Genomic DNA, 19590 nt, shown 5'->3' on the forward strand with positions numbered 1-19590 from the left:
ACTCTGTTTTAAATCAGGCTCAAAGGCTTAGTTATTTTGAAGGAACATTCCCACTGGACATAGTAATGTAATTAAAGCAAGTTGGTATTACGAATTCCCCTCTATTGAGTCAGATATTTGGAGACCTTTGCTCATTCTATTAAATCGGGTGCTAGATCTTGATGTCCAATTCCTATTTCAACAGCACAACTCTCTCGAGCTGGGCATTTTCAGCCTTCATATTGAGTTTGATTCATTACGTGCCATCCAGTCGTCAATTGACTCCTAGCAACCACCACAGATTTACGCCACAATGATCTCTGCTAACCTGGTCTTTCACCTCTTCCAACGTTACCTTCATCACCACTGATGAAGCTGAATCCACCAACTTTGCTGGTGGGAGTCTAGGACAACTCGCCGCGGTCAACTCACTACAGCCAACTCACCGCGGGACAACTCGCCATGGGCAACAAGTCACCGCGAGACAAGTGTTACACTACTATATGAAGACCTAGTGGAGTAGAATTGTTAAAGAAAGAATGTGAAAGAAGGGGCAAAATGAAATTTGAGTGACCAAAATTAAAACCATTTAAAAATTAAATTGGATTGTTGAATTGGCCCACAGTGAATTGGCCATTGTCAACGGCAAAAGATGGCCATGGAAAGTTGACTTGTGGCCATTCTCTTCTCTTTTGCCAAGACAATCTGTGTGTGTGTGTGTGTGTGTGTGTGTGTGAAACACACACATATGTTGCATTTGTGCTGATAAATAAATAAAGGGAGACTAGTATAGATCTATTTCAAGCTATTTAGCTCTCATCAGCTAGCCATACCCTTACTGGGATTTAAACCTGAGCTGTATTACATATTAGGCAGTTGTATTAGCCACTAGGCCACAGGCTCTCCTTTATCAGCTATATGTTTTAAGTTGAGGACTATTTGGAGTGGTGCCAAAAAAAGAAGGGTAGGATACGTGTGCTCTGTAACTCCATAGTAGTTCCGAAAATATGAATTAGGTCAATTCGTGTTAAATTAAACTATTTAGTTCATCTTCCCTATGTATTGTCATCTTCAAAGCACTAAAAAAAAGAGGACAGATTTGACATTTTAATATTTCTCCCTCCTGGCTTGTATCACCCCACTTAACTTTCTAAAATCTGGGTGCTCTGAAGAGAGTTTTAAACGAGGGAAAGCCTATTTTTGCTCTTGTACTAACTCAATGCTCTACTGGCTCAAATCACAAATACTGCAAATGCTTCCTTCTCATCCTTTGTCTCCTTCCAATAATCATTATTCTTCATCGGTGGCCTCAGTACCGAGTGTTAACGGAGTTATTTTAGATACGTTCCACTTTATGATGTACTTCCCTGTACGCTTATTCAGCGGTAAGTTTCCTTCCATTCAACGGCACTTTCTTTGAAATTGCACACACATTGGTAATCCAAGATGCTAATGTTCCAAATATCATGCAGAATTAAATCAGAATCCAAGACAGAGCTATCCTTAAGGTTCCAATTTAATAAGACAGACATGTTGGCATCGTGCTATGGAATCCCAATACTGGAAATGACATCAGAATTCCATCCAGTTAAAAGTTCATGATCTTGTCCCCACACCCACAATCCATCACATGGTCCAATCTTCTTCTTCCACGCTGGCATCCACACCCAGCTGCTTCTAGTCAGGTGTGAAAGTACGGAGACAAAGGATGACCTTGGCTTCTAGTAAAGAATGAAAACAATACATTCCACAATCCTACTCCTGTCTATTTCCCCCTCCCATCAACTATACTAAAGAAACAGCATAATGAAATAAGAGAAAGTGTGGCAGGCCAAAATTCTAAAAGGAATATAATTGCAGGCCTAACAGCTAATTTCATTCTGCTATGGCTGGAAATTAAGGTTTGTTTGCTGTATATCGTTAGTCCCCAGCTTATACTTAGTGATTTGGTTGAAGTTACAATGGCACTGAAAATTTGAATTTTGGCACCATTTTGAATGCTTGTGATCGTGGCAACATACCCACAATTATGCGATTTACATTCGGATGTTTAGCAACTGACTCATATTTATAACGGTTGCAGTGTCCAGGGTCATGTGATTCTCTTTGATGACTTTCTGACAAGCAAAGTCAATGGGGAAGCCAGATTCATCTAACAAGCAGTGATTCGCTCAACAAAGGCAGCAAGAAAAGTCGTAAAATGGGGCAAAACTGATTTAACCAATATCTCACTTAGCAACATCAATTTTGGGCCCAGTTGTGGTTGCAAGTACAGGATTCGTAAGTTCAGGACTGCCAACTAGGGCATACAAAACCTTTGCCAGACCAATTCTCGAATACAGCTCGTCTGCCTGGAATCCACACTGTATATCTGAACATTAATATGATTGAGCTGGTCCAGAGGTATTTCACGAGAAGAGTCCTCCACTCCTCTGCGCACAACAGAATCCATTACGCCACCAGGCTTGAAATTCTGGGCTTAGACAACCTGGAACTACATCGCCTATGTCTGACCTAAGCATAATATACAAACCAGAGGTGGGTTCCTACCAGTTCGCACCTATTCGGTAGAACCGGTTTGTCAAATCTACCAAACCGGTTAGAAGAGGTTCCACCAGTGGACCCGGAAATCAGGCCACACCTACAGAAGAGGTTCCAAATTTTTTTGAAACCCACCACTGGTCTTTGGATATGATTATTCTACACTATCATGCTCATATTTATAAAACTCAGTGCCTCTGTGAAAGGTAAGGAGGACTACTGCATTTGTGGTGCAATCAGAACATTGCGTGTGTTGAAGTTGTTTTAACGCAAACCAAAGATGCCTTTTAAAAAACAAGTTGACATCATATTCTTATGCATGCCAGTGCTGGGTGTGAGGTAATTTAAGGCGGTTCTGACAACTGTCGTCGGCATCTTCATATCCGGTCACATGGGCGGCAAGCCACTCCCATCCGGTCACATGGGCGGCAAGCCACTCCCACAAAGGAGGCCACACCCACAGAGTAGGTTCGAACAATTTTTGAAACCCACCACTGAATACAAAATTATCTGTTAGAACATCCTACCTGTCAACAACTACTTCAGTTTCAACCACAATAATACACAGGCAAACAATAGATACAAACTCAAGGTAAACCGCTCCAAACTCGATTGCAGAAAATAGGACTTTAGCCACAGAGTGGTCAATGCCTGGAATGCTCTACCTGACTCCGTTGTTACATCCTCAAACCCGCCACAGCTTCAACCTTAAAGTGTCTAGCGTGGACCTCACCCCCTTCCTAAGAGGTCGGTAAAGGGAGCGGGCATAAGTGTACCAGCATGCCTACCATCCCTGTCCTACTGTCCCCATTTACTTGTATTCATTTGCTTTGTTCGTGTCCATGTTTATACTTATACCTGCTATCTTGTACATGTTTGACAAACTAATAAATAAATGAATTGATTACCTGAACTGTTTTCGGTTGCATCTTTCTAGTTTTCGTTGTTGCATCGTATAAAAGCACTTTTGTGTATGTGTGTGTTTTATGCCCTATGAAATTGCCTAAATTGACTAAATATAAGTGGTGGGTAATTTTTCCTCCTCTGTGCCCTTTGCATCTCTACAGAAGTCTGAGGTAATTCACAGCTATCCAGTTTATTAAAGATATAGCAAAAAGCAAAGGAAGATAATGATGGTGCAAGAAAAAAAAGACAACCCTAGAAATGAAATGAGATTTTTTTTTTACACAATCGAGCACCAGGCTCAGTTTAGGTATCAGTGGAATTACAAAAACATAAAAAGTGAGCCTTTTGGGGGAAAAAACCTGTGCCTTTATGCTCACTCCTTTGTTTGCTTGTATATTTGTTAGCTCTAAATCGCTTGCTCTACTCAATAAAAAGGCCCATAATTAAGGGAAAATGACACAGTCTTCGCCCATAAGACTAGAAAAAGTATTTTGTCACCATTATAGCTCGTTATATGAAATTGTCACCTCTTTGTAAGATATAGATGAGAACCTCTGAATTAACATTATTTCCTCCTCCAGTGGTGCCAAGGAAAATAATCAAGATTAAAGACAGAGTAGCCGGTGGCTTTTCTCTTATTTGCTATTTTTTTTTTCTCCAGGACTGTTTAAAGGCAATGTATTCCAAACTATACCTTATAACCTTTTAAATGGAATAATAATAATATAAGAATGGCAAAGAAAAAGAATAACTATGTGAATGTATACCTATAACTGTACGTAAGAGAATAAATGACAGTAAAAAAATATAAAGCACAATATAGTAAACAATATTTGGTCATAAGTAGCTGAGCATAAATAAAGAAAGAATTGTACGTAAAAATGGGTAACGAATAAGGAGATTATGAACTCAAGATAGAAATGTATAGAAGGGAAAACAGTAACTGCCAAGAAACCGATTCGGAACTGCTGTATGATATACGATGGAACTTATTGTTCCTATGTTGTTTTTAAGTCATGTGTTTGTTTCTGTTGATGTGTTTATGTGTTTAAAATAAAAATTAATACAGAAAAAAATAAATAAAGGCGATGTATTGGGAATATTAGTTTAGTACAGGGATGTATAATTTCCAGTAGGCCATAGATCCGTTTTGCATGACCTACCAGCTTCTGAAACTTGAAATTAAAGCTAGGCTCCCAATCGGGAAGTTGGGGGAAGAGGGGTGGGCTGCTACGGGTTTGCCCAGGTTTGGGAGAACCCTTAGCTAACGTTATGGTTGGTTCAGAAAACCTCCAAATCTCACTTCTGGCTGGCCACGCCCACCCTGCCTCTCCCCTCCCGGGAGTCTCCATGCAGCCCGTTTTGGATGCGAGGTAAGTGCAGGGCCTAGGCAGAGGCTCAAGGAAAGGGAAAAATGGGCCTCCTTGAAATTCCAGGAGGCTGGAAGTGGGGCCATTTCTGGCCTCTGGAGAGCTTACGGAGCCTGGGGAAAGCAGTTTTTGCCTTCCCAGAGGCTCAAGGAAAGCCTCTGGAGCCCAGGAAAGGTAAAAATGGCCCTCCCACCATTGTGCAGAGGGCCGAGTAGGCCACGCCCACCATGGCCACACCCACCCAGCAACCAGGCAGATAACCCGTTGCTGAAATTTTTGAAGCCCACCCTGGGTGGGGGTGGGGGGGACTAAAGTTGTTAAAAGAGTAAATGGTACAAAGGACAAGGACATCATTTGTCATCTTTCCACAGCTAAAGGCACACAACTTAAGATTCTGACTTTCCCAACCCCAAGCGACGCCAGTGACACACACACCCTACTCGCTTAGGGAATCTGGACTATGGATACGCAAAGCATCCACCTTCGGAATGGGAGTTTCTAAGGGTCCCTTAGATGGTTTGATTCGGATTAAGATGGATCACCCTGAACTGGTCTCCAGTTTACAAGAGGAGGAGGAGGAACCATTTTATGATCATTTAGGGCTGCTCTAGAGATGTCCATTTTCACAATATTTGGCCTGTTGGATGGGCATGCCCTGCAGAAAAGCCACAATATTGTTTTTTTTAAAAAAATAAAGTTTTTTATTTTATTTTTCCCTTTCAAATTCATTCACAAATATACCTTTTTATAATTGCTATTTGACATTTGTCTATTCATCATTAGTCTCTATTATTATTTTTAGAAATATATACAGTATAATACATTTTGGGTCACTTTCTTGCCACTCCATGGTTCCATCTTATTTTACAACAACCTTGCTCCTTCTATCTTCTCAATCTCCCTTCTCTCCCTTCTTCTTTCCTCCTCTCCTTTCTCCTTTCTTCTCCCCCTCTCTTTCCCTCACACCACAATGTTCTTTCCCCAAATTGTGCATTTATACACACAAGTCTGAAGCCAGAAAACAGTGGTGAGTCATATTTTTATATGATCTACTAGGGGTTGCTCAACCTCTTTCTAAGGATTCCTCACCACTAACTGTATTAATACAAGCTAAGTTCCATTGATCCTTATGTACCTCTAACCAGTTATTGACCTGTAGGGTACCTGTACATAGGCTCAGTTTCATTGAAGCTTGATTAATTGAATAAAACACAGTTCTAAAAGGCAGATTTTTATGAACACAGTTTCAGCAGCTAAAAAATTGTGAGAAACACGTTGGTATACCACGGAATGGGTTAATTCCATACTGAATGGAAAATGTGATTTATACAGGAATTTTGCAACACATATATATGTGCTTGACAAATTTCCTGGTGCTGGACTCTGTTCTAAATTGTGGAAAGCTTTGATTTTGATGCACCGCTGTGAGCATCGAGCTGTTTTTGCTAAAACAGAGAATGAACCAATGCTTACAGTATTATGCAGAATCACGCCTCGTTTAAAGGGAAGACTTCAGATTTTTCTCCAGCAATATCTCTCATTCAACATTTCCATCTCTTTCAAGAAACTGCACTTCCTTTTTTGCAAACTTAATAGAGCATCCACCTTGCAAGATATTTATTAATAAGACTGGAAGAGTATGAACAGTATTCAATTAATCACTGCAGATTGCAAATACTATTGAAATTTATCTGTAGCGTGTAAGACAATAATCCTAATAAGGCTCATTTAATATCAGATTATGGAGAACAGAGAGATTTTCCTCTCCCCCAAAATAAACTTAATCTTAAGGTAAAAGTTCCCCTTGTACATATGCGCTAGTCATTCCAGACTCTAGGGGGCCATGCTCATCTCTGTTTAAAAGCCGAAGAGCCAATGCTGTCGAAAGGCATCTAAATGCCGAAGGCACACGGAATGCTGTTTCCTTCCCACCAAAGGTGGTACCTATTTTTCTACTTGCATTCTTGCATGCTTTCAAACTGCTAGGTTGGCAGAAGCAGGGACAAGTAATGGGAGTTCACTCCGTGACGCATGCTAGGGATTCAAACAGAGGAAGGTTGCTCCCGGTTCAGCCCAGATCGGACGAATCGGTAGTGGTGGCGACTGGAGGCTCCGCCCACCCACCTAGATGCCTCTGCGCATGGGCACACATGAGCAAACCGGTAGCAAACCAGGATTTGCAACCCACCTCTGGATTCGAACCGCCGAACTGCCAACCTTTCTGATCGACAAACTCAACATCTTAGCCAATGAGCCACCGCATCCTTTACTTAATATATAACAAGTTTATAATCTTAATATATAACAAATCCCTGTGTATCTCATTTTTTTTTAAGCTTTGAGGGGGAAAAAACTCTCTCTCTTCCCTTTAACATTAATGACTAAAAAAAATAAGAGACAGAATTGGAAAGAAATCCTGCTGGAGAAGGAACTTTGGACAAAGACCAAAACCTTATTAGAGACAAATTCACAAAGAATGACATACTGCTGAGCGGAGGGTAGACAGCAATAGCTTAACTAACTCCAACCAACATTCTTTAAACCAGCAAAATAAAAGCAGAAATAATATCTCCAGCCTTTGCTACCGTCATTAACTTTTTCATTTCCAGGACAAAAGTTGTAGTAGTTTGTAGTTTATTATAATTTATAGGCCGCCCTTTTCCCTGAGGGGACTCAGGGCGGCTTACAATACATGGGAAGGGGGGTGCAAAACAAAAACACAAGACAGTGCATAAATAAAAATAAAACAATAAAACGCAACTTTCATTCAACATTCGGGTGGGGCGAATTAGAATCTTATCCCCAGGCCTGACGGGATAGCCAGATCCTAAGGGCTGTGCGGAAGGTCTGGACGGTGGTGAGGGTGCGAATCTCCACGGGGAGATCATTCCAAAGGGTCGGAGCTGCTACTGAGAAGGCTCTCCTCCGCGGAGGAGCAGAGAAGGAAAGGACAAGGACAGCATTTGTCAGAGAAGGGATAAAAAGCAGAAGGGTGAGAAAGAAAGCCATTGCTAACTTAATGTCTATTTATTTAGACCCCTGTTTAGTGTAGAATATGGAAAGGATCGGGGTTAAACTTGAGCATCAAAAAATGCTCTGGTTTATGAGCCACTGTGCCATGATGCGTATCTGTCATGTCTGCAGGAATTTCTGACATGCTCTAGTTTCAGATTCCTTCTAAATGAAGTGTGGGACTTCTTTTTAGCACATCCTGTCAACTAAGATTGTTTTCTAACATTATTTCCTTCCTTTTTTCCTTCCTTCCCCTGTAAAGCAACTATAGAGTATTGTGTAACCACAGGCTGTGAGTAGGGAAATGGAAGACCTTGTGATTATATTGAAGCTCAACTATGAAACTTCCTGGTGGAATCGAAGTCCTTCCTTCCTTTCCTTTTTCCCCTTTCCTTTCCTTCCTTCTCCTGTAGACTATTCCTTCCTTCCTTTTTTCCTTCCTTCCCCTGTAAAGCAACAGACCACAGGCTGTGAGTAAGGAAAAGGAAGACTTTGTGATTATATCCAAGCTCAACCATGAAACTTCCTAGTGGAATTGAAGTCCGTCCTTCCTTCCTTCCTTCCTTCCTTCCTTCCTTCCTTCCTTCCTTCCTTCCTTCCTTCCTTCCTTCCTTCTCCTGTAGGCTATTGTGTGACCACAGGCTGTGAGTAAGGAAAAGGAAGACTTTGTGATTATATCCAAGCTCAACCATGAAACTTCCTAGTGGAATTGAAGTCCGTCCTTCCTTCCTTCCTTCCTTCCTTCCTTCCTTCCTTCCTTCCTTCCTTCCTTCCTTCCTTCTCCTGTAGACTATTGTGTGACCACAGGCTGTGAGTAAGGAAAAGGAAGACTTTGTGATTATATCCAAGCTCAACCATGAAACTTCCTAGTGGAATTGAAGCCCTTCCTTCCTTCCTTCCTTCCTTCCTTCCTTCCTTCCTTCCTTCCTTCCTTCCTTCCTTCCTTCCTTCTCCTGTAGGCTATTGTGTGACCACAGGCTGTGAGTAAGGAAAAGGAAGACTTTGTGATTATATCCAAGCTCAACCATGAAACTTCCTAGTGGAATTGAAGTCCTTCCTTCCTCCCCTTCCCTTCCTTCTCTTCCTTTCCATCCCTGCCTCCCTCCCTCCCTCCCTCTTAAAGGACTATCCCTTTCATTCATATTCAACACTCTGACCTGCTGCTCTTTCTTTTACTGGCCACAACATGATTTTTACCAACTCATCCTAGCACCACCCATGCAGTTCCGCTCAACAAATGGGGCTATAATGATCTGTATTTAATTAGTGTGCACAATAGCTGCTTTATTGATTTTACTGATATATGTCTAGTTATAGGAGTATGCTAATTAAGTAATTGATCACAGGACATATCTGCTGAGTTACAGAAATCTTGTAACAAATTGGAAGCCTGATGTTAAACAAGTTTCCCCAAGCACAGCCATTTGCTTGCTGAACTCCATCCTTCTCCTTCACCCTTACTATACGCTGTTCTGCTTGATTGCTGCTTCCTAGTTCCATTAAAAAGCGATGTGATATTTCTTGGTCCTAAGGCCCTTTCAGATTTTGCCTATGCACTAGACAAGGCAGCACATTATAAATTAGAATGGAGGTTTTTAAGAAACCTTTACCGAAAGTATGATAATGCTACCTAACATTTAGAAAAAGCAAAATACTTTCTTTCTCACAAACTTATAGAACTAGTTTAAAGGTGAAGCAAGTTCAGTGTCACCACCTTTATTCTGCAACCCACAGAGGCTGACAAAAATCATAATCTCTATCAAACTCCATAGATTGTAAAATTGGAAGATGACCCAATTCTAGGAAAGCCATTTGACTTTTTAAGTTTTGGAAACTGGCTAAGGTCCTTATGATGATCTGATATTTTGGACAGTAGAATGTGATTGTCTGCTGGTTTGTTAGTGTTTGACTTCACTGTCCATTATATTTTGTCATTCTTATTATTTGTTTGGAATGTTTATAAATGAGATTCGCTTCAGAGGAATCTTTTGGTTGTTGTAGCATGCAATATGTAGTAATAAATGAAGTCAACTTTCTTTTTATTGCAGGAAGTTCGGAATGAAAACACCCCAAAATATGGTGCTTCTGCCTCCACTTGAAGATGCTGATTGAATGAAACTGAATTCATTGCTACTGAATTCTGCTACTCAATGGCTAATGCTCAGCTTAGACTCTCCCCCTTGTAACTTATGTTTATTACACCAAGACCTCTCCCATGGGTCAACACATAATGCAACTTTCTCCTTTTAAATTTGTTTGCAACACAAATTCAACATCAAGATAGAAACAGGCGGTGTGTTTGTGTGTGTGTGTCTGTGTGTGTGTGTAAAGTGACAGACATCACAATCTCCAGAACATAGCAATAGCAGTAGACTTATATACCGCTTCATAGGCCTTTCAGGCCTCTCTAAGCGGTTTACAGAGAGTCAGCATATTGCCCCCAACAATCTGGGTCCTCATTTTACCCACCTCGGAAGGATGGAAGGCTGAGTCAACCCTGAGCCGGTGAGATTTGAACCGCTGACCTGCTGATCTAGCAGTAGCCTGCAGTGCTGCATTTAACCACTGTGCCACCTTGGCTCTTCTAACTTTAATATCCCCTTAGTATCTAATATCCGCTTAGCTTTAACATCATCGAAGTGTAGAAATAACCATTGAAGAGATATGTGCCTTTATACATCATCGATCAATTTGGCCATTGTGCACATGATAGGCCCATCCACCCACCTCCCACCTGTAATTCAATGATATATAAAGGAAAATATCTCTTCAATGATGGTTTCTACACTCTGATGATGTTAGCAGAGGCTAACGAAAGCTAAGTGGATAATATATTTTAAATTCCAGACAGTGTGATGTCTGTCTCTTCTTTTATAGCTATACCTGGAACTTGTATTTTTAGGATATTCAATATATATTTGGACCAACTCCTGTTGCTTATCTACTTCTTCATTTTATTTTGTTTTCCAACTTAGACTATTGAAGAATTCTGGAGAGTTGAAAAGCTCGCACATTCCTTCATGTGTGCCATTATGGTTATTTCTTCTAAAGTTGTTGACCAATCTGTACTTCCTCATGACAACATTGGCCTTTTCTGCCCCCTTCCCCGCCTTCCCCAGACAGACGTAATTGTTTCTGAAATAGTGATAAAGACTAACTGCATGCTGTAAGGTGCAAGAACAAGGATAGAAAAATTTAAGAACTCTTTGAGAGTGCAAGTTTTATTCCCGTTTTATGAATTCCTAGTTGGGCAGTGGGAAGAAATACATAATTGGAAAGAGCTGCAGTGAGCCTTTAAAATCATAATTTTGCAAAGCTTCTCTTGTGCCCAAAGGTACCTAAGCTTGTTGAACTATATGAAAATCTTTACACACAGATAGAATATTTGATGTTCAATAATAAGAAACAGGTGAGAATCCCCTGGCTTAATTTGGAGTTATGCCTTGACTTTAGTTCTCTGATTCAGAGCTATAGAAAAAAACGACAGGAAAGAGATGACACATGCAGCCAATAAAAAAATGCTAGAATAACCAATATATTCCCGGCAAGCAGGAAGGATACATCCACATTTTGCAATCTGTACAGATTTCCAAATCAAAATGCTTTAAGAGACATGGTAAAATTGAAATAGGTTGCATAAATCAGGTTCACAATTTAGTTGTTTTTAGTATTAGCTGAAGTCAGTTGTGTCTGGGTCTTTCATTTTTCTAATCAACTCAATTTTATTCACAGCCCAAAGGCCCCAAAGCAAATTACAAATATAATCTGAACTCGGCATTAAATTGTTTTTCTGTTTTTTTTTTCTGTTAAATGCATAAAATTAATACTACATGCAGGCACGGATATTAAGAAATCTGGATGAGGTTTATTTTCAATAAAGTGTGGCAATGGTGAACTCTATTTAGAAGCACGATTTTGAAGTTAGAAACATTAGTTAGATGACAAGACAATCTGGAATTCTTAGGAAGTAGGGCAAGATGTAAGACATGCACTTCTCAAAACCTACATTGGTACATTAGCAGCACAGCAATCAACCAACAGCAAGAGAGATAATATAGATTTAGAGGAAACTCCACCTTTTTATTTGCTGCAGAAATAAATATATTACAAAATAATAGTAAGATAAAGGTTTCCCTTGCACATGTGTGCTAGTGGTTCCCAACTCTAGGGGGCAGTGCTCATCTCTGTTTCAAAGCTGAAGAGCTAGCACTGTCCAAAGATCTCTCTATGGTCATGTGGCCGACATGACTAAACCCTGAAGGTGCATGGAACACTGTTACCTTCCCACCAAAGGTGGTTCCTATTTTTCTACTTGCATTTTTACATGCTTTCAAACTGCTAGGTTGGCAGAATCTGGGACAAGTAACAGGAGCTCACTCCGTTAACCGACGCTAGGGATTCAAACCACCAAACTGCCAACCTTTCTGATCAAACTGCGCCATCATGTACTGGGTTGACTTTTCCAAAAGCTAATGAAAATACTTTGGAGAAGGAGCAATTGTATCACGACAGCAGACAAAACTGATCAACAAATATTTTAAATAACTAATTTGAACAGGGATGAAAACCTGGAAGAGACCTCAGCCTATAACTGCTGTACTGCCTTACCACTGGCCATGAAAGCTGAATTCCAGCACATTTAAAGGACAGATTGCTAGATCCTGTTTCTTTTCCCACTGAACTGCATTTCATCAACAAAAATCTGTCACAGCCAACATTTCAGCAAGTGGTGAGACCAGAATCAAAGGTACGTAGAATTGCACAGCCTATTCTTATTTGAAATTTGCACCCAGATATTCATTTTTGCACGATATCTATTTTATAGGTTTTGCAGTTGAGAAACACAGTGGTGCATAAGAAATCAAAGAACCAAGATCAGATTTAGTATGTATGTATGTATGTATGTATGTATGTATGTATGTATGTATGTATGTAACAGTAAATTATCATCAGCTTTGACAATTAAAAAAACCATAGAAACTTCAAATATTCATAATTCTTGTCATAAGCCACATACCATAAGGACTTCTTGAATATGGGTCAAATGTTCCATTAAGGGCAACCTCCACTAAAAATGGACTTTTCCTTACCAAAATTTATATTGGTTCCAGAGAAGCAATATTTTGATTCCAATACAGAAAACTGAGGAATGGATGGGGAGATAGCTAGGTGGACAGATGGAAAAAAATGTTGGATGGGTGGATGGAAGGGGAGATGGATGGTTGGATGGTTGCATGAATGGATGGACATATGGACAAATGGACAAATGGATGAATAGATGATTGATTGATTGATAGATAGATAGATAGATAGATAGATAGGGATGGATTGACTGATGGTTGGATGAATGGATAGACATATAGATAGATGGATAAGTGATGAATAGATGATGATGATAGATAGAGATGGATGAATGGATGGTTGGATGAATGGATGGACAGATAGCTAGATGGATAAATGATGAATAGATGATGATGATAGATGGATGGATAGATAGACAGAGACAGGGACACAGACAGACAATGTTTTCCCTATAGTAAATTGCTTTGAGTGCTTTTCAGCAAAGTATTCATCTTACAATATCTGAAATAATAGCTGCACATAGAGAGAACTCCCTTATCAAGCCACAAATTCCATCCAGCGATTTTTAGCCTGGCCATATACCACAACAAGAACTCCTTTCTGGGAGTTGGCTATAGCTCAGTCAGCCTTCACATAAAATTAATTCTTATACTTAAAACTCTTCATCTCCCCCGGGAGATTCAAGATTAGGCACACAGGTGTTATCACCTGCAGTAAATCAAGGGTTGCTTATGTGTCACAACAGACTCTTCTATGTCAAGAGAAAGCATTGGAAAAAAGAGGCCCCAGAAAGCTAATATTACTCACCAAAAGCTGTTGATCCCAAGAGGCGCTATTAATTATCCCAGGACAGAGAAAGTTGAAAGCTTACTTTCCCCTTTTATAATCAAAATTCTGATGATGGTAACTTTTTTTTTTTTTTTGGAGTGCCAGGCTTTTTCAAAGGGAGAAAAAAAATCAAAGACCGTATCCAGATCTGACAAATTCTATTCAGCTTGCAATTTCCTGCCTTTTCAAAGGCAAGAATCCAATAACATGAATTGTGTAATCTAGTCTGGTCTCTTTTTTTATTGAAGCTTCACCGGAGGTCAAGATGTGTACCACTACTAGGCTGTAATAGCTGCATAAGCCTTAATGCTTATCCGTTCCTCTGGAAACTATATGCAGCTGTATAAAACACAATCTGGTATATGCCACCATTCCCCCTCCCTTTCTTTTGAAAGCATGGGATATGCATTTGTAGCAGGGGAATAAAGCATTAAGCATACCAAAAAAAAAAAAAAAAAAAAGCATAGAAAACCAATTCTTTGTAATTTTAGCTGACATATTAGCTAAATCTTATCTCACCGCGCTGTCTGAAAAATCAAAATGATGTTCCGGTTGGATCAGATTGATTGAAAGTTGAGTTGCAGCTACGCAAAACACATGAATGCTCTAGAGGGAAGATACCAAATCCTAAATTAAATGCTGTTGTTTACTGGTGGATCAGAATCTCAATACCAGGAAGCCTCTCCGGTCCGGTCAACCTGGACTTCTTTTACAAATTGAGATGTGCTATTATTAAATATAAAAGACCTTTATACATTACACAGATAGTCCTCAACTTACCACCATGAGGGTATGTTGCAGCATTAAACAGGTTGGTCATGAAGCAATTGACCCAATGTACAGCCCTTTTTTGCCATGGTCATAAAGCAAATACCATAGTCATTAAGCAAGGCATGAGGTTTCCCTGCTACTGACGTACTGACTTTGCTTGTTGGGAAGGTTGCAAGTGGCAATCATGTGACCATGGGACACTGCAACTGTTGTAAATGCATGACAGTTAGCAAGGGCATGGATCACAAACACACAAACGTGGGGATGCTACAACAATAGTAAGTGTGAGGACCAGGCGTAAGTCACATTTTTCAGCAATGTTGTAGCTTCAAAGAATTGCTAAACAAACGGTTATAGGTTGAGGACCAGCTGTAATAAAATAGATTACAACCACTGGGAGATGAATGTTGAAGAGCTATTGAACACCCCATAAGGAAAACATCTGGGTTAGCATTCAGATGATCTCGAGAGGTAATGGAAATACAGACCTTCTCCTCCACAGACTTCTTTTTTTAAAAAAAAACTTTTCACTCTTACAAACAAGAGATCTCAAATGAGCCTAAAGATTTATTGCAAGCTTAAGCTCTCTACAAGAATCTGGCCAACTAACAGTCAAGGGAAATGAGCGGGAGATAAGAAGGGCATTCAAGGTGGGCTGGACTTAGATCTTTTGAGGGTGAGCAGGAATCCATATGACAATTTGAGCCCTTTCTTGGGCTCCTCCTGGTCATCTTTTACACCCACTGTAATCCCACCAACTTTCAGTTGGGCCAGGAAGATATACAAAGAGCACAACGGACTTTTTAAAAAAGGCAGATTTTCATAGCAGCAATGAAGCACAGCTCTTCTTTTTTATCAGTATGTTTTACCCATTTACTAGAGTGAGCATCAAAAGCTATCCCAACTTAATGCCCCGAGGTACCCAGATTCCAGTTCCTGCAAAGTATGTAAAAGAGACAAACAATAAAGTGATGGATCATCAGGGGAACTTAATGAAATTTGAGCAGAAATCAGAAGTAATTTATCAGAGAGCTATTCACTGTAGAAAAACAAGCTAGCATGAGGGATTTTGAGAAATAAAGAGAAATAAGCTCTTTGTATAGTTGAGAAATAACTCAAATAATGGGGAATTCAGAGTGGTGAAATAAAAGGATTACTCTCATCTGATTCTCATGGCAGCCACATTTTCTTGTGTCAAAAAAAGATTTGTAGACACATTCATGACAAACCTCAGGAGAGAAAAATTTAAGCATTCTTGTCTTGTCCATATGTTGTCACTGCATCTATACAATAATTACTTAATCCCCCAAAGCACAGACCAGCAATAAATCATACTGCAGGCCAGATACCAAATTGTGGTGTTAACAATGTAATGAGACATATCCCAAACGTGTTATTTCAGCAACTCATTTTATTAATAATACTCTGTTAGCAAATCTTTGTAAAAAGGCAGCAAATGTTTTGATTTAATGAGGAAAAACTTGAATACTATAGCAATGGCAAACTTAGAAAAAAGTTTTCAGAACTAAAGCAGGATAGCTATTGTATGCTTTCATATGATTTCTAGACTGAAGTTATTGTCATGAAAGCATGCTGATTTGTAGAAAATCAATAATCATCATCATTCATGTTAAGATTCCAAAGCCAGGGTTCAAGACTCGAGTGCCACGCAATGGAGTGAGCGCCTGTCCTCGCACCACTCCTGTCAACCCAGCACTTCGAAAGCATGCAAATACGAGTAGATAAATAGGTACCACTTCAGTGAGAAGGTAACAGTGCTCCATGACATCATGCTGGCCACATGACCATGACAACATCTTCACCCAGTGCTGTCTCAATGTCCTTGAGACAAAGATGGGCACTACCCCCTATAGTTGACAACAACTAGCAGAGTAAAATCCACAGAAACTTCTTTACCAAAGCGAAGAAAGACACAGAGTTATTTCTAGGCTTTATCCTTCATTGCTCCTCACCTGTAGACAGAATCTTGCCAACGTAAAGGAAACTAATTGTATCATTAAAGACTTGGCACTCTTCCTCCCAACCGAACTATCTAAACTGCATGTGTTTTCAGAGTCACAAACCCCACAAAAAACTGAATGATGAAGATGACAGCTGAATTATGAAGTTCTACACATGTCTCCTTGGAACAAGGAGCCCTACTGTACTCTATTGAACTGAACTGTGAATAAGAACTTAGTTTTAGTCTTTCAAAAGTAGTGTTGCTAATAACAAAAATATATATATAATTTTGTTAACTTGTACACCGTCTGATTCTCAACAACTCCGGGTGGCTCACAACTCTCAAAGAAATTGTGATGCTACATGGAATAATTTGGAACCAGATGCAAAGTGTTTCTTTACCTTAAACATCATTCAACACACAAGCTTGCAGGTATAGTCAATTTTTAAACTACATTCCTACTAATTACTCATGCATTTGAAAAGGCTCAAGGGAAGCAGATGCAAGTTCCAAACTCACTCTACTTTAGCATTCTTCTATGTAAGTATTTAAGCTTTTTTTTTTTAAAAAAAAAGAAAAGTACTCACTTGATAACATTCCTTTGTTTGTTTGAGGGTGATTTTGAACCACTAATCCTGGTCCATCATAATATCCCGAGCCCTAATTTTATTGTAATAGCCCAACAGCATAAAAGTGTCTGCAACTAAAGAGAGGATGCCTGGAAGGAAGGCAAGTAATTAAAACTTCTGTATCCATTACTACAGGATAAATCCAGGAAGAATTCTCAGTTTGTTAATGACTTACAAAACTCATTCATCCAAGGTCTAATTGCATCAATGGCACCATATTTAGTTGGGCCCTAGGCCAGATGTGATACTTGGAAAGTACATTGTTTAGAGGCAACAGGGCCCAACCTTCATCTATTCAGACTATTTGAGACCAAAATCATGGTTTTTCTACGTAGAGGTACATATTCAAAAAGTGCCAAACAGCACTGAGGTCTTGTATGAGCTCCAGAACAATTTTCTTTCTGAGAGGTAGTTTAGGCCTTCATGTATAGCAATCACTCAGTTATTCATGCATCCACACTGCTCTTTAGCCAAAGACAATGTCATTTTGAACACTAAAAGGGAATATCAAAAGAATATCCACAGTCAATTCTTTGTTCGTTTTGACATGCATAGATTATATTTTACTGGGCATTTTTCTCTACAAAGGCAAGAAAAGACAAATCTAAGGAGCAATGCTTATACTGACTGAATGGGATTTGGGGGTGCATGTACGTGTGCCTCAATGTTTCTTTAAAATGCCTCCAACATAGATAGAGAGGGGGAGATCTGCTGCAAACTCCATATAGGTGTCAGGAAGGGCATCTGGCAGCAAAGACTCAGCTCTATCCAGTTGTCCCAACTCTTCCCTGAATTAAGAGATTACAAGTTCATAAAAAGGGGATTGATAGATAGACAGACAGATACACTAAATGCAGAAACATAAGTACATTCCCCTTTTTTAGAGAATTAAAGCATGATTTTCATGAATCAATGAAAATATTTTGTACTTCTTACCAGTCTAATCATCAAGCAAATCTTGGAATGCAGAAAGTCATAGAAACAATATCAGTTTTTGCAAGCTAGTCTGACTTAACGACTGGTTGCATAACATCATGACAAGCCATGAATTGATCGATCATGATCTATTGAATATATAACTAGTTGGATTCACACAATGTGTTAAGCCGTACTTTCTACAGTGGTTCTGTTACTTGATTACTACAGGTTAACCCCAAAGCAAGCCAACTGTAATGAAGTTTAGTGTGTGAACCTCCCTGCATTTATTTAATTTCTCTTTCATTCGAGAATGGAAGGTTAGATGCAATGGTCGAATTTAAAAAAAATTACTACAGGTTCTTGGGCGTGGCTTGATGGGCATGGCATGGTTTGGTGGGCATGATTTAGTGGACATGGCAGGGGTAGGATACTGTAAAATCCCCATTTCCCCCCCCCCCCGATCAACTGGGACTCGGGAGGCAGAGAATAGATGGGGGCGGGGCCAGCCAGAGGTGGCATTTACCAGTTCTCCAAACTACCACTTACTATTTATTTCAACTTTTGGAAGCTCCATTTATTACTTTCAGCTGCATTTCATCCACTCCAGGCTAAATTCTGGCAAATAGGCCTCACTCTAATTCACTCTGCCTTGCCACCCTGTGTTTTTCATGTGAGAAAACAAGACAGGGCTACCTGTGCTTTCAAGAACCATTGGGCACCACTCCTCTCCTAGAAGTTGGATGGAAATTAAAATGGGGGAGTGATTGCTTTGTCATTTTCCTGAATTAAAAAAAAAATCTGTGCTTGATTCCTGAATGACTTCCTGAAAATATCCACATTCCCTCCTGACTCCAGGGGAAGGATACTGTAAAATCCCCATTTTTTCCTGATCAGCTGGGACTCGGGAGGCAGAGAATAGATAGGGGCGCGGCCAGCCAGAGGTGGCATTTATCAGTTCTCCAAACTACTCAAAATTTCCACTACTGGTTCTCCAGAACTGGTCAGAATCTGTTGAAAACCATCTCTGGTTGGATGGAGACCAAATGATGGACTGAAGTCAATCATGGCTGTCGTGATGTATGACAAACCCCTTTTGAAGCTAAGAAAAGTTGTAGAAATTGCTGTTGAGCATGGAATCCACAAACTGCCATGCAAGCCAAGAAAAAAAAAACCCAAACAAGAATCTATGGGAGCGGAGTTCTGTTGCTTATTTCATCTTGGCCCCTAAAGAAAAGCCAGTGTGCTTTAGACTCACTTGATCCTCTCTCATCATTAACTGCTATTTCGTACCAGCACTCATAACACAGAAACCTCTACAAAACACTCTTTTTCTGGCACACCCTCATGCTGTTCAGTTAATCTCAGACAATCAATATCTTATAGTAGTTTCACCACCATCATCATTAACAGACTAGCATGCTGACTTGTAAGCAGTTAAAACCATGAGTATCGGTGTGCTTGTCTCTCTCTCTGTGTGTGTCTCAAGTGTGTCTGTGTGTGCTTGGGAACATAAACACACCGCTTCCTAAAGCAAAGGAACATATCTCCTGCTTCTTACTCGGCAAAGCTCTTCAGTTTATTGGGCATCTGT

The sequence above is a fragment of the Thamnophis elegans genome, chromosome 12, assembly GCF_009769535.1.
Source record: "Thamnophis elegans isolate rThaEle1 chromosome 12, rThaEle1.pri, whole genome shotgun sequence".
In the NCBI taxonomy this organism is placed as follows: domain Eukaryota; kingdom Metazoa; phylum Chordata; class Lepidosauria; order Squamata; family Colubridae; genus Thamnophis; species Thamnophis elegans.